This window comes from Macrobrachium rosenbergii, chromosome 49 (genome assembly GCF_040412425.1).
Source record: "Macrobrachium rosenbergii isolate ZJJX-2024 chromosome 49, ASM4041242v1, whole genome shotgun sequence".
Taxonomy (NCBI): domain Eukaryota; kingdom Metazoa; phylum Arthropoda; class Malacostraca; order Decapoda; family Palaemonidae; genus Macrobrachium; species Macrobrachium rosenbergii.
This window is the reverse complement of record NC_089789.1, coordinates 33,494,063-33,511,412: the sequence shown is the minus strand read 5'-3', so window position 1 is coordinate 33,511,412 and position 17,350 is coordinate 33,494,063. Positions and strand designations below refer to the sequence as shown.

General features: G+C 33.4%; 1 long non-coding RNA gene across 1 annotated transcript in view; it reads right to left on the bottom strand.

The window, feature by feature from the left end:
* The window catches only part of LOC136832429 (uncharacterized), a 356,175-nt gene that overhangs the window by 198,143 nt on the left and 140,682 nt on the right, over nucleotides 1-17,350 (bottom strand). The gene's annotated exons all lie outside the window — the stretch shown is intronic.

Genomic DNA, 17,350 nt, shown 5'->3' with positions numbered 1-17,350 from the left:
TCCATTCCAATACACGTCTTTCCCTTCCCCTCTTTTCCAGTATCTCTGTCTTTATTTTTAATAGAGTTATTGCATATGGGTTATATCTGTATGCATATATATATATATATATATATATATGTATATATATATATATATATATATATATATATATATATTATATATATATATATATATATATATATATATATATGTATATACATTCATAAATATATACGTTTAAATATATATCTAAATGTATATCTATACATGTGTGTGTATATGATAGATATATATATATATATATATATATATATATATATATATATATATATATATATATATATATATATATATATATATATATAGAGAGAGAGAGAGAGAGAGAGAGAGAGAGAGAGAGAGCACCATTATCTAAGTTTAACATATTTCAACGAGTTTTTAAAGCTCTTCGGTCCAGCAAATGTAACTAAATTTTAAAATCTCCCACACTATGATAGGAGAGAAATCATACACCACTATAATATTCCATATCCCTTCATGCATATTAATTGTTATGTGTACTTCCCTGATTTCCATACCACGTTCGCGATGGGTAATGCATGTTACCAAATTCCGCTAGAATATTTGGAAAGAGTGTGAAATCATTTCTTTTACGTTTCGATTTAACAGCGCGTTAATGTATAAAATTTACTAGTCAAATCTCTCACCCCTTCTATCTTTCTTTTTGTATATACAAATAAGCACACACACACATATACATACATATATTTATATATATATATACATATATTTATGTATGTATATATATATATATATATATATATATATATAAATATATACATATATATATATATATATATATATATATATATATATATATATATATATATATATATATATATATATATATATATATATAAAGTGAATGTTTGCGTATTCGTTTGGCTTCTATGGAAATCTGAACTGCTTGACACACACCCAGACAAAATTTTGCACACAGACTCTATGTCACCCAAGAAAGGTTTATAACTCAAAATCAAACCCCTACCCCGTAACAGACATACAAACACGGACAAAACAAATTAAATTTTTTATTTTTACGCCACCTTTTCCTTCAGTTTTCAGGGTTTATTCTGATTTTCGACCTGACGCTTCACCTTTTCTTTTGGCCCTGAAGTATGATTAACGTACAACAATAAAATCCCTATAATATAATTTTTTTATTAGAATTTATGATAATTATTATTATAATTGTTAAACATATACCTCACTGCTTGGTTGTAATGCTAAATTAAATATTTTTGGCTTCGTTACAAAACACCTTTCATAGCTCTAAAGCAATGAACCCAAATCAGCAGGTCCAAAGATATTTTTAAGTTGTCTTCCTCATTCGCGCATGAGTAGTAGCTGCTAGCTCAACATGATGTGCAAGATGTATGATGACAGTATACTCTTTTTCTTAATTAGTTTTCTTTATTAGTTTTCTCGAGCGTTTCTTCTTCATTTTACCTTCGAAATTCGTAATAGTGACTACTTCGTAGCATCATGATGGTGTATATCGTCATAAAATTCGGTTTAAATGAGGATAATGGGTATATTTTGGCAACAGCACCTCACTACATATCTAGTAGTCAGTAGGTGTAGTCTGCCACACTAAGTGTGGAAAAAATTTCCACACTCTTTTAAGGTGTTTATTGTGGCCAGATATGTTACCTTCTTATATTATATGATTCAGTGACCTATATTCTCATAATTTGCATTTTTATAAATATATTTATATAATAATGACTGAATAAAGAGCCATCAAAGAAAGGTTGTTTGCGCTGAATCATTAAGCAGCAGAAGACGATCGAACAATGTCTCGATTGACACGTCGAATACAAAAACAGGGTAACCGTTTTAGGTTTCCATCTAATTAAGGTAACTTAAATCTATTTATAACTATTTTAATAAATGTAAAAAGTGATTGTGATTAACTTCATGAGGACGCTTATGGGAAATGATCTTTCGATTGTGAAGGAAAGCATATATCGTTTCATGTACGTTAGATTTTACCGATGGTTCAATGAATTTAAAGTTTAGGTGAGCGTGGAAGTCAGTGATGATGAAATGTGGCAGCACTGGGTCTGTCTGTTGTTGCAAAAGAGACAGACCTTCACCCTTCCCACACACACACACACACACACACACACACACACAGACAATCTTAGTGCGAATTGTAGAAATACAATACTTTTTATTTATTGTCTTGTTCAGTGGAGATACTTTTGATTCTCTTCTGATAGAGGAGCATAACTTCCCCTTCCCCTTCCTTCCCCCTCTATCTTCCCCTCACCTTCCCCTTCCCTTCCCCTTCTCTCTTCCTGTCTTTTCCCCTCCCCTCCCACTACCAGTAGACTGTCATTCAGAGTTTTCCCGGGCAGCGACGGGTTGGTCAGCTAGTATGTGTGGTATTATTATATATATATATATATATATATATATATATATATATATATATATATATATATATATATATATATATATATATACAATGAAATATTTACAGATAATGGGAAAATCATTTCTTATATGCTTTCGTTTAATAATGTCTCAGTCCATAAAAGTTTATAAGTACAATCTCTACCTCTATGCATCGCCTTGTGTAGAACTTATATTCATATATATATATATATATATATATATATATATATATATATATATATATATATATATATATATATATATATATATGTGTGTGTGTATGTGTGTATGTGTGCATATATATATATATATATATATATATATATATATATAATATATATATATATATATATATAATCATATTTAATATCGCTTAATATCAAATTCACCTCAGGGAATATCTCCGAAGGAGAATTATCAATGAAGGGGATTTATATAAGTGATAAAATGAATTGGAACCCATCAAGGACACGAACCCAGACATGGGCTATTCGGCGACTCAGTGGACGTTACCACTACGCCGTTCCAATTCATTTATCACTTATATAAATTCCCCGTCGGTGATAATTCTCCTTCGAGATATTCCTGAGGCAGCGTGAATTTGATATTAAGGACATTTGTAGCTTCATGATTGTATTTAAATCACGGTGTGATAAAATTTCATATATATATATAATATATATATATATATATATATATATATATATATATATATATATATATATATATATATGTATAAATGTGTATATATATATATATATATATATATATATATATATATATATATATATATATATATATATATATATATATATATATTTTTACAAATACATGAATATATATTTGTACGCGTGTATGAAGAGGCAACTTATGGATGATCTTTGCAGCGTGTTGGTATCATGTATAATACAATTTTTTCATAAAAATGGTATGTAAAAGTCTACAAATTTGGTAAAAATATAGAAGAAAACTATACACTGGAAAAACGGGTCAGCAGATATGTTAATGAAAATCATCATATGCATTAGTTGGATTCCCTCGTTCTCATAATACTTGGAATCATCACTGACACCCAACAGTATGGTGATGCATTAAAATTCACCGTATAAAGATAAAATATTCCCTTGGAGTTACAGTTCAGAATTGAAGATCGTGTTCTGCCGTGAAGATCTGGGCCATGTAGTTATGTATCCATGCACGAAACCACAAGCAGGCATGCATGCAAACACACATACACACTCATATATATATATATATATATATATATATATATATATATATATATATATATATATATATATATATATATATATAAAATTTATATATATATATATATACATATATATATATATATATATATATATATATATGTATGTATGTATGTATATACACGCATGTGTGTGTAAGTATGTATGTACATACGCACACACACAACCATATATATATATATATATATATATATATATATATATATATATATATATATATATATATATATATATATATATATATATATATATATATATATATATATATATATATATACATACATATATATATACATATATATATATATATATATATATATATATATATATATATATATATATATGTATTAATTTATTTGTTTACATAATTTTATGTCTCGTTCAAGTGCGTTACCTTTCTTCTGATGCCATCATCTCCTTCTTTTTTCCTTCTACTACAAAATCTATTCCTATCCGAAGAAATTGTTCTTGAATCTCATGCGTATGTTTCCCCGACACCTTTCACCAGCCATAATACTTCTCTCTCTCTCTCTCTACTTCTTCCTCCTTATCCTGGATATCCTTCTTCTTGTGTTGCGCAACGTGAAATTCTATTCTTTCCTGCCCATCTAATCTCTAAATTCTCGCCAATTCCCTCCACACACCCTTCGTATCCTTATCCTTAAATCCTCCCTCATTCATATCCGTACGTGGCCCTACTGCTTTCATAATTTTAGCTCCAGAGATTCGGAAGCACGTTTCTACATGGGGGGAAATAAACAGGATACTATAGAGTAAAAAGAAACTCAAAATATATCTTTTCATTTTATATAACTTCGGGTATCATTAAGTTTTGGCTTAATAGTTGAGCTGAAAGCGAATGTCAAAGGCTTTCCTTATTACAGTTGCTGGACTTACGGAGTGCCCGGATGGAATAGATACCACAGTTATCAATTTTTTTTTTTAAATAGGATATATTTCCATCCCGTCGTACAGAAACCAATCTTTAAATATGCCACTGAGTTTAATGTATATCTATTGCATTTGTACGGTATGTCTAGCATGCCTGATGGTTAAACTAAGGCGATAAAAAAGAAAAAGCAAGAAAAGTGTCGGACTCGATGTCGAAATTTTTTTTTTTTGATAAAAGTGGCTCTGAATGATAGTCACAATGAGATGTCGAAGAAGCAAGTGAAGAACTATGAAGTGCTGCGAAGTCCAGAGAGCTGAAAGTCAAATTTAGCACATTTAGGTTCAAGTGACTGAATGGAGTCCAAGAACATGAAGTAATAAGTGGAATGGAAGTGGGTGACTCAAGTATTATCAAGTAATGTAGTGTAATAATATTTTTTTGGTCAATAAAAGACAAAGGGAAGAGATGATTCTGAAGTCAATGCATGAAAGCCAATGTGGCTTTAAGAATATTGTGGAAGATATTATTCGTAATTAGAACAACAAAGAAAAATAGCTTACATGTGGATTTGGTTGGAAGTGATAGTTTAGCAGAAATATGATGTATGAACCGACTTGATATTGATAAATGGGAATGTTTAACAAAAAAAAAAAATGATTTCTAATTAGCCTTTGTGAATATTCATTGAAGCAAAGCTCCATCAGAAAGGCATCAACACTGAACGATAAACCCGTATCCTATACGCCTCAAAGAAATCTAATGCAAATAAAAATAATTTTTAATCCTAATGAAAGAAGCATCGAATCTATGCCCATTTCCCGGGATAGGCAAAGGATCGAAGGGCAGAGAATACTTTTCAACTGATGAATGAAACAAAAACCAAGCCATAACTACTTCTGGACGTCTTTGACACTGACTCATAAACCATAAAATTTTGCCAAGAAATGCTGTTTCAAAAAGGTACTTCATCTGAAGTTTACATGAGCTTATATTTCATATACTGGGCTTAAGGGATTTGACTGTTACACCACCCAGGCCCACACCACCAGTCCTTTCAGTGACAAATATCTGCCCTTAGATTTTTGTTGTTATTTACAGTTAGGAAATGTTTTGGATGTTAGTTTACGGTTTTCAGCAATTCCCGAAGGGTTTCTTCCTGTTTCGGTAACCTTCCCACAGCATATGCTGATGTCGATTTCTGAGAATTTCTTGGATAGCGTTATCGCCTCACACTCCCTCTCATTCTCTTATTATTACTCGTTTTTCACAGAACTGATTGTATGACGTAGTTCCGCTATGCAATGATGATTTAGAAAACACCAATATGACAACATTTCTTTACAAGTCACGCGTACAATTAAATTTAATTTAAACCTAGTTTACTTTCTCATTTCTTAACCCAAGTTAGTTTTTTTATGTTACTAAGAAGTTTACAAAACATTTGGAATTAAACTTTCTTTGTGGCTATTTTATTAATTTTTTATGTTATATAATTCACTGTTCAAAGTTCATCTTTACTAGCTTCTTTTTGCTAAGTTAAACTCTGTTTTTTATTACTATTTCAAGAGACCAGTGAATGAAGATCAAAGGAAAGTAAACAAACGAGGTTCTCAGTCCTTGTAAATGGCTCTGAGCTCTTCCGTCGTGGTGTGTTTGCTGAAGAATTGCTACACAACACTTTTGAATTGAATCTCTAGTGTACACATTTGAAAATCATTCCTGATAATCTTATAGGCTGTTGAAGCTACAAGTTTTCTTCCATTACGCAATCAATGCCTTGACGCTTGTAATAAGTATTATGAAGTTAATACACACTACAAAAGGCATATAGGCAGACAGACAGACAGACAGAAAGGAAGGCAAAAGACTAAATAAGCCTGATATTTAGATAGACACGTGTAAAAAAATTCATTGCGCTTAATCACACAGTTGCCCAGAATGTAGCGAATTTCTCACATTTTCCAAGACGAGACGAGAGAAGTGACGTGCGAAGGGGAAATCAAATTTACAACCAAAATAATTCTGGTGTTCTGAGATACGACGCAAGAAGGAGAGATTGCCGGGAGATGGAAAGAGAAAAAGAGAGAATCTTTGAACTCGAGGAAAGGCCCAGGCATAACGGACAACATATGAGAGAGAAGCACTTTGTGACTGTAAAATACACTTCTTGAATATAAAATTCGCTCTGTGATATATAAATCACAATCAAATGCCAACGGAGGACGCAGGAGAGAGAGAGAGAGAGAGAGAGAGAGAGAGAGAGGGGGCTTTGAAATTTAATTATATGTCTCCTTTATCGTCAAAGCTTCGGAGAGCAAATGGAGTGGCTTCCTGCTGCCCGACTGTTGATGTAGCGGAATGTAAAGTGGGCAAATGGAGAAAGAGAGACGAGGAGGAAGGGAGAAACGAGAGGTGAGAGAGATAAGTGGAGAGAAGGTGGAGGAGACAAGAGATAAAGATGATAAACAGGGCAGTTAGTAGCCTGTAACGATAAGAAATAACAATTTTGCGTTTAAGTCTGAAACAAGGTAATGGTAATTTCGGCAATTTCCATGAGCAAAGAATATAATGGAATTTGTTTGCTTGAGGCAAGAGTCAAGCACGCACACAAACATGCACACCTACACACACGCACATACACATACACACAAACACACACGCACACATATATATGGTATATATTTTATAATATATATATATATATATATATATATATATATATATATATATATATATATATATATATATATATATACACTTTAAAATAATTTCTGTTAAAACAGAAATACATCTAATTAAAGTGTTCATAAAGACACCAAAAGGGTAGATTTAAAGCGTTATATTTCGGGGACTACTTCTCCCTCAACTAAGCTGACAGTTGGGGGAGACACCTGCCTGAAATATATCGTTTTTAAAATCCACCCTTTGGTGTTTCTACGGGATGTTTTATATATATATATATACCTAATTATATATATATATATATATATATATATATATATATATATATATATATATATATATATATATATATATATATATATATATATATATATATATACATATATATATATAAACTTGTTTAACGAGTGTAAACGGGAACATCTTTATATTAGCGACAACACTATATATATATATATATATATATATATATATATATATATATATATATATATATATATATATATATATATATATATATATATATATATATATATATATATATATATATATATTTTATGACGTCCTCTCAATCTTCTTATTATTTGCATTCGTTTAGGCAACAAATAAACAGTAAAATAAAGAATAGTGACATAAATAAAAATTACAAAAAACGCATTTCCTCTACATTTTAAGGCACTGTAAACAAGAAGTAAGACTTCCAAAGGCAGAGGAAGATTAAGGCAGAGAGGCCAGAACTTATCCGCGGAGGGGGAATGGGAGGAAAATATTTCTTCCTGCCTGGATTCATGGAAGGGATGATGACATTTTCCTCAACAGAGCAGAATCTACATCTTTTGCTTCAGTGTGTTGTCTGAGAGGCTTTGGTGGGTAATCTAGCAAACTGTGATATATGAAAATAGAGCTTCCATGATACTTTATGCTCTGATGCTGCTGAGTCCATGCTGGATAATGGGGAAAGGCTAGGGGCTAGATTAACTCGCTTGTCTTTTCATTTAGTAAATGTTCCTGACTCTTGCACGAATACTTTTACCAACAGGGTGCCAGTGGGATGTGAGTGATAGCGAGACTCGAAAACACACTGAGAATGTAAACGTGATGTGTGTTTTACGATGCCTTTTGTACCGGTGCAATTCTTTATATTGCATGACTCTTTCCTGGGCCAATCATTTTTCCAAATTGCGTACTTGTGTGTGTGTGTGTGTGTGTGTGTGTGTGTGTGTGTGTGTGTGTGTGTATCAATACGATTCTTTAAATTGCTTGCTTCTTCCCGTGCCTCGCTGTTGAACTTCTCAGATCCAGAGGTCCTTTATTCCTCACACCATTGGACTGTGGAACAATGTCCCTTAGGATGTGCAATTGGAACATCTAAAGTTCAAGTGAAGATGCTGTGCATTACTACCCTAATCTTATTCTCCTTGCATTTTTAATATATATTTTTATCTGTTTATTAATCTATTTTTCTTTTTAATAAGTGAGATCCCTTCTTTCTGTATTTCCCTTTACCTTCTCTTAATTCCTAATGAACACCATATTCTTTGGAAGCTTGAATTTCAAGTCAGTGGTCCCTGTGGGAATGTTCTACATGAATAGGGTTCATCTGCTGAATAATAATAATAATAATAATAATAATAATAATAATAATAATAATAATAATAATAATAATAATAATAATAATAATAATAATAAGATGCTCTAAAATTGCAGAAATGATCCCTGAAGTCACAAGTTCCCTTGTTTTTTAATTTAAGCTGATTTGGGTCCGTGATTTTTTTTTCTCAATTTGTATTAATCTAATCTTCCTATTGAATAACTAATAATACTTATTTATATGTCGTTTACCCTCATGTCTTTTAACAAGTATACGCAGTATTTAGAATTGGTTTTATGAGATTAATTTCCAATTATGGATGGTTGAACCGTCGATATAAGTACATTACCTATTTTTTTTTTGACATAGCACTATGATTCTAGCTATTATCACTAATTAGCAATACCCTTATGGTACCTAAAAGGTTCATAGTTTTCCCAAGCAGTATAGGTTATCGCTGAAGAAAGAAATAACTGTCAACAAGTCCACAAAAATACCGAATCAATCTAAATAATAGTAATGGAACTGCACAAAGGAGATTACTGTACGCCGTTTCTCTTTAGGTGTTTTTTTTTTTATTATTTAAAGGAAGTTCTCAAGACTAGACTGACATATCCATTTTATACTTTTATTAAACATTAAACATACTCATTTAAAAATAGGTCATTCCCTTCTATCTAACAATAATAGTTGTGTAGCGAGAAGTGCATTTACTAACCATTTATAGACTCGGTTTTAATAAAATGAAGTCATATCTTTTGTAAAAAAAAAAAATGATCGTGGGTATTCCTAATAATAACCTGGTGATAAAGGTATTTGGTTTTTACATTAGGTTTTACTGGAATGGTTCAGTATACCTAACATTATTAACATTGCATTAATATAACTGCTTCTAAAGAGATCAGAATGCACAGTCAGTAGCAATGCAAAATACAATAACGATTACCGTGGCAATAATAATAATAATAATAATAATAATAATAATAATAATAATAATAATAATAATAATAATAATAAACAGCCTTCATCAGCAAAGAAGTTTCATTTAAACTAGCAACGAAATTCTCTTTCCGTAGGACCTGGTAGTTTGACACAGCAGCGTACAATCTGTCAATCACTCGCTCCCTACTAGTTGTCTGGTCGAGCAAATCTTGCTCGGCGCACAGCAATTTCTATGCAGATATCTAAAGTTAATTATTTTTTATCCATTCAGAGTGATCGCCCGTTAATTGTAGGCGACAGATTACAGCAGATCCAATAATTGTTACTCTATTGAATAACACTGAAAATGAAGGTTAAATTGCATAATTAAATTCGTTTAGTTTTGATTACATCAATTTTCAGGAACATCGGCGATTAATCCATGGTCAGATCAATGGAACTGGAATGACCAAAAATGCTTTTTCCATTATCCGACTATTACCGCTTTTATCATTGGCAACATTTGGGAGGGAATGTTATGTTGGTATACATTTTATTAGTACGTTGAGTTATTTATGGATGTTATTATTCATGATGTTGCTTGTGTATTGCAGTTGCTGATTTTGTTGGAGCTGTTTTCTAGTCAGTATAATTACCAGTCTTTACTGTTATTCTATCTTTAAAGTTACTCCATTACTAATATCTTGCAAGAGTGAAATTCCAATCATTCTGTTTTTCAGAACAATTATCACTATTATGCATAGGTTAATTCACACTACTTTGGATGCCTTGCGCGAAGATAAAGGTGGGTTTCGATATTTTCTGGCAGTTACGGTTCCTTATCCTTAGAAAGAAACACACGCATGTACACCCATACACAGGATATTGGACAGGAGCGCAGTGCCGAAGCACACAATTAAAAAGAAATAATGACAAAAAGCGAAAACAATCACTGTCTTCCTCGACAAAATAGGACACTGAAATGGTACAATCGAGAGAGAGAGAGAGAGAGAGAATTTTCTGCCGTCCAACTGGGGCAAGCCTGCCTAACCACTGACTCTTATGACAGTATGCAGAACGAAGGTACTTTGGAATGGTGCACAACAACAGCCGATTTATAGCCTAATACCTCGACCCTCCCTTATGTTACCATCAACTCTGACGGTACGGTTATGCTAGTATCGATATGGTGAACGAGACTAGCCGAGATAGCAAACCAAATAGACAAATAGATGTTTTTTTTTTTTTTTTTTTTTAGGGACGAAAGGCATCAATTTATAGAATGAGAATGAGGCTGTAGTGTCGTCAGAACTGAAGCACGGTCCAGACGTAAGACCCCTTATCGAATCGGACCCAAAAATAATCTTTATATCCTGGGAAAAAGAACGGAGCGGCAGCGCTTTCCCGCTGCGCGTTTCTGAGGGGGAACAAATCCCCGATGTAAATTGGCATGGTCGCTGTGGATCCAAATAGCATTTCGCTTCGAGTCCGGTGAAATCATGAAACTTTTATTGCGACTTTCGAATCCCTTCAAGAGTGATTCAAGATTTTCCCCCTCTTTTTTCAAAATTGTATTTTCCTCTTGTGCATTTTTTCTCCCCTGGATGTAGGAGGATTGATACCTTTCACGTTTGAGAGTGGGTGCTTCATTGCGTAGTGATTAGAAGGGGCATTTAGTGACTGCTTTATTGTGGTAATATTACAGAATCAACAGAATACATAGAGGGAATATTTAAATGATTTGAGAGAGAGAGAGAGAGAGAGAGAGAGAGAGAGAGAGAGAGAGAGAGAGAGAGATGGGATACTCAACAAGAGTGTAGGGCCGAAGATCGCAATTAAAAAGAAACAAAGACAAAAAAAGTGAAAACAATCGTTGTCTTCCTCGACAAAATAGGAAACTGAAATGGCGCGATGAAGAGAGAGAGAGAGAGAGAGAGAGAGAGAGAGAGAATAAAAAAAAGATAGAGTATTGGGGGACCGATCTGTGATGCTGGGGACTCAGGAATGGGGAGGAAGACCGGAGGAGGGCGGGGTTAGGGAGAGAGCTGAGGAAGGAGTCTCTCATGGGGTGGATGGGAGAGGGGTGGATGGGAGAGGGGAAGAGCCAACGTTGTTGAGAGAAGCAACTCCTTAATCTAGCTGCCAATGTTATTTGTCTTATCTCTTTCTCCCACGCAGTTACGACGTCTTTATCTCGAAGTCCTGCTGCTGCCCGGAGGCCAGTGCTGACTCCTTATCTGCTGTCTCAGGGATCCTGCCGATTGCTTCTTCTGCTACGCGAGTGCTTACACCAGCCACACTCCCGTTCCCTGTCTCAGAACGTTCGCAAAACATTTTGATTGGGTGTCGAGGGCGACGTGACAGATCGAGAGATGACTGGGAATGATTGTGCGCGCGCAGCCATTAGGCACAGATGTCGGTTCACGCGTCGGGCAATTACGATGTCCTTGTGAGGAAAAAACTTGGCTACTTGTTCATTCGTCTTTGTTCGAGCGTTTTTGTTTGTAAGGTTCCTTCTTTGTTCTTAGAATTTTTATGATTTGATATCCGTGAATGGGCGTGTTTTTTATTCCTTAATTTTTGACTGATATTTATGTATACTGTCATTTCTGTTTACATGTCATACGATGTTTCTTCATGAAAAAAAAAAATCAACAGTAAAATAATCAGTCTATTGGATTCTGCTACCACTCCCGTCTTGACTTGATTAGAACCACAACGAATATTAATGATTAATATTTGAGTTATTTTTCAGTAATTGCATTGTCTATCGTAACCCCAACACCTACGATACTTCCAGAAAAAATTAAAACAGTTTCATAGCAAAACAGTAACTTTCAAAGATGAAGTAAATAGTTTTCGCCATGTACAAACCTGATGAGTAGATTACAAATCAAAATTTCTTTTCTGAAGTATTGTTCTTGATGAAAACTTAGCTTCTGATTTAAACTACCGTGAAATATATTTGAAAGTCCCATAACAAAGGTGACGTTGATAAAGACATGATTATGTATACAGTATATTCATACATACGTAGATATTAATATATATATATATATATATATCACTATGTATACATACATATATAAATATATATATATACACACACAAACACACACACATATATATATAATATATATATATATATATATATATATATATATATATATATATATATATATATATATATATATATATATATATATATATATATATATATATATATATATATATATATATATATATATATATATATATATATATATATATATATATATATATATATATATATATATATATATATATATATATATATATATATATATATATATATAGAAACATTTGAAGGATGCAGTAAACAAAATTTCTGTCAGACAGGCATTGAAAGCAAAGAAATTTATCTCCTCAATCTAGACTTCAGAGAAGCAACTTGGCTTTCCCGTCCAGTTTTTGAACTCAAAGAACGTCTTATGGGCATAGGGCGATGTAAAAACGACTTTGATATCCTTCACAACAAAGGTGACAGCAACGGTGGCAAACAAACGTCCAAACAACAGAAACACACAAATAAAACAGTCTTCCACCCCAGAATTGTTGTGAGCGCAAAGAAAAGGTTCGCAAGTGTTGCACGGGAGCGCAGCTCCTCCTCTCGACCGGGATTGGATGGTTGATTGATAGTTATCTGGCACTGCAATAACGGCCAGACAATAAATCAATCAGAGCCAATAGGATGCCTTACCAACGGGAAAGCTGTCTGGCTGCAACTCAAGGGTTTCAGACAGTTTTCGCTAGATTAAGCTTCACTTTTGCGTGGGGGAAATTCCAAACGGAAAATGATATTAATTACGGTATCTTTTATTAAGACTAGGAAAGCAGTCGGAGAGGACATTTTATGTTATGTTTCTTTGGCTGCGTAAGTAGATAAGGGAACACACACACACACACACACACACACACACACACACAGAGAGAGAGAGAGAGAGAGAGAGAGAGAGAGAGAGAGAGAGAGAGTTAACTAGGAAGCGTAATAAAAAAATCGTAATCGGTAAAGAGAGAGAGAGAGAGAGAGAGAGAGAGAGAGAGAGAGAGAGAGAGAGAGAGAGAGAGAGAGAGAAATAGGAGGCGTAATAAAAAATAATCGTAATCGGTAATGAGAGAGAGAGAGAGAGAGAGAGAGAGAGAGAGAGAGAGAGAGAGAGAGAGAGAGAGAGTTAGCTAGTTAGGAAGCCTAATCAAAAAATCGTAATCGGTAATGAGAGAGAGAGAGAGAGAGAGAGAGAGAGAGAGAGAGAGAGAGAGAGAGAGAGAGAGAGAGAGAGAGAGAGTCAGCTAGTTAGAAAGCGTAATCAAAAATCGTAATCGGCAATGAGAGAGAGAGAGAGAGAGAGAGAGAGAGAGAGAGAGAGAGAGAGAGAGAGAGTTAGCTAGTTAGAAAGCGTAATAAAAAATCGTAATCGGCAATGAGAGAGAGAGAGAGAGAGAGAGAGAGAGAGAGAGAGAGAGAGAGAGAGAGAGAGAGAGCCAACAAGTTCAGAAGCCTAATCAAAAAATGTAATCGGTAATGAGAGAGAGAGAGAGAGAGAGAGAGAGAGAGAGAGAGAGAGAGAGAGAGAGAGAGAGAGCGTTTTACGGGCTCAACGTTAATCAGAAGCAAATTGCATCTGATTCATCATCATCATCGTCATCACATAACCTTCTCTCATGCACGTCAGCATATTCCAATATATGCCACATTCGAAGGTGGAAACTTGAATTCACTGCCTGAAAGTTCTTTCGTCTGAATAAGCAGTTTTATATCTAACTGTCCTTGTTATTACGGTAGAATATTTTCTAATACTATGCTGCTTCTACCACTAATACTGAGCGTGGAAGTACTTTAAGAGGTGATGTAGAGTAATAGATTTTGCCATTTATTGCATATCTCACAGTTTGGAACTAAAACCATGTTTATCTACAGAGAATTATCAATTATTTCTTTACAACATAAGTAAAAGTAATTATTGTCATACGCTATTGCACGATAGTCTCAAGCTTATACTCGTATTTTCTTTCGACATGGTGACCTAGATCACTTGATGAATATATATGTGTGTATATATGGGTGTGTGTGAGTAATAATATATATGTGTGTGTGTGTATGTGTGCGTATTTGCATGTGTATGTGAGTGGGTGTAAAAGTCTAGTAGTTAGAAACGCAAAATTAAATATAGGGTAATATACGGTTCGCTTTTTTTACAACCTGTGTACGGTTGGTTGTGTGCGTGCGTGTGTGTGTGTGCGTGTGTGTGTTTATGTGTATATGTGCGTGACAGAGTGAGGAAACGAGAAACAAGAGAGCGCTAAGTAAAGAAGAATTTATATTTGTCAGATACGTCAATCTGATCGCTTACTCTGCTCGCTTTTTTTTTTTTTCGTCTTCATCTGATCCTCCCCTTAGCTTTCACTTGTTCTTCTCCAAAATCTGTGAGGGATTCAAGTAAGAAGTTTCCCCGATTATTTCGTTTGGTGAGAGAGAGAGAGAGAGAGAGAGAGAGAGAGAGAGAGAGAGAGAGAGAGAGAGAGAGAGAGAGAGAAAACCCCACGCTTTTCAAGGGTGAGAAGGCGACCTTTATCCCCGACTTCAGAGTCCTGGCGAAAGGATAAAGATATGTTCTGTGAACTTGTAAACAATAGATCTGGGGAGATAAGAAAGCTTTTTTTTTTCAGGGTTTTTTCCACATCCTAACTACAGCGTTTTTTTAAAGAGATACTTGTAAACCTACGGTTCTCTTTTAGCTATGAAAGCTTTATATTCTACATTGTTTTTAATTCATTTCCTGGCAATATCAATCAACATGAATGATGGGGACTATCCAATGGTAATTAACTAAGAACAAAAGTTACTATACAAAATTTGACATAAAATTTTAATATCCATTGGTACTTATTAACTCACTAAACATTATAAATATGCACGTCGTTTAACACATAAGCTGTAAGTTATTTATTTTTTCTTAGCATAAAATCATAAAGAAAAATAAATTGAATATAGCTGTGGAAGGTAAATAAAAATATACATTTTTATGAAGAGAGTTAAAAGCTACCAACTAACTGGGAGAAAATGATAATACAAGACAATAAAAGATAATACACTACAGTAAAAACAAAGAGACAGTGGGAATGGGGAGACGAAAAAGAATAATGGAAATTACAAACTTCTATGGTTAGGATAAAGGAGTCTGTTACCCACAAGAACGACTTTGGAAAATTGGGAAATTTTGTGTGATATTCCCTCAAGTCAGCCAAATCCATAAACCTTGGTAAAATGACCATTTTTTGATGTTAAGAAACAGAAGTCGAGAAACAGTTCTGTCTCGCTAACAGTTTCCTCTCCTGCAGTCTTTCACGATAATAACATAATTAGTTTGATAGGGAAGCATAAGCAAAATCACCATAGATAACTGTATTATACACACACACACACACATAGCCACACACATACACACACATAAATATATATATGTGTGTGAGTGTGTGTGTGTAAGTTTTTGTGTATGCACACACATACACACACACACACACATACACATATATATATATATATATATATATATATATATATATATATATATATATATATATATATATATATATAAAAGAGGTGTGTATGTATGTATATATATACGTGTGTAGATATATGTAAATGTTTTTCATAATTTTGGAATTTTCCTTCAAAAAACGCGAGCAAATTTCACTATTATAAAAACTCCTCATTTACGTAATCAAAGATTAATTTTCTTCCTAAAATAAGATCCACATATTATTCACAGCCCTACGCACAGAGTTCATCACTAGCACGTCAATCACGCAGATCAACCAGTGATTCACTCACCTATATTTTACATGCAGTCTCTAGTTACCTGGAAATTGAGACCACTTTCCAACACCTGTTCAGTTTGAACAGCACAGTTTAAGTCTCCCTACGCCTTTCTCTCAGTATTTTCTAAATCCATATCTTTTCAATACTCAGTCTTCCACCATTTTTCCATTACTTACTGACTAGGTCACTTCAGCGGGCTGATCCACTTTTTAGGCACGATGACCTTTTTTCAGTCACTTTCCGTCATATTTCCACATTTCGCAACCTTTTTCTATATGTGATATTCCTCATACACTATGTAAAATATATTCGTTTCACAGCGGTAACTATTCGGTTTTCGTTCAGATTCATCATGCATACTTCACTTCCATGCATGGGAGCTTGCTCAATATTCTCTTTAAATATTCCTGACATCATTTATGTAAACATTTCTCTTCCCTTTCTAATATTTTAACAGAAACCTCGTGACTTTATATATATATATATATATATATATATATATATATATATATATATATATATATATATATATATATATATATATATTTATATTATATTTGTGTGTTGTGTTTACAGTATATATAAAGGTAGCAAGATTTTTGTTAAAAGGTATTGGGATAGCAACCTCACGCAAAAATAATCGGTGAGAAGTGAAATACTAACTCCTTGAGGGGAAATGACCTACTATGGTG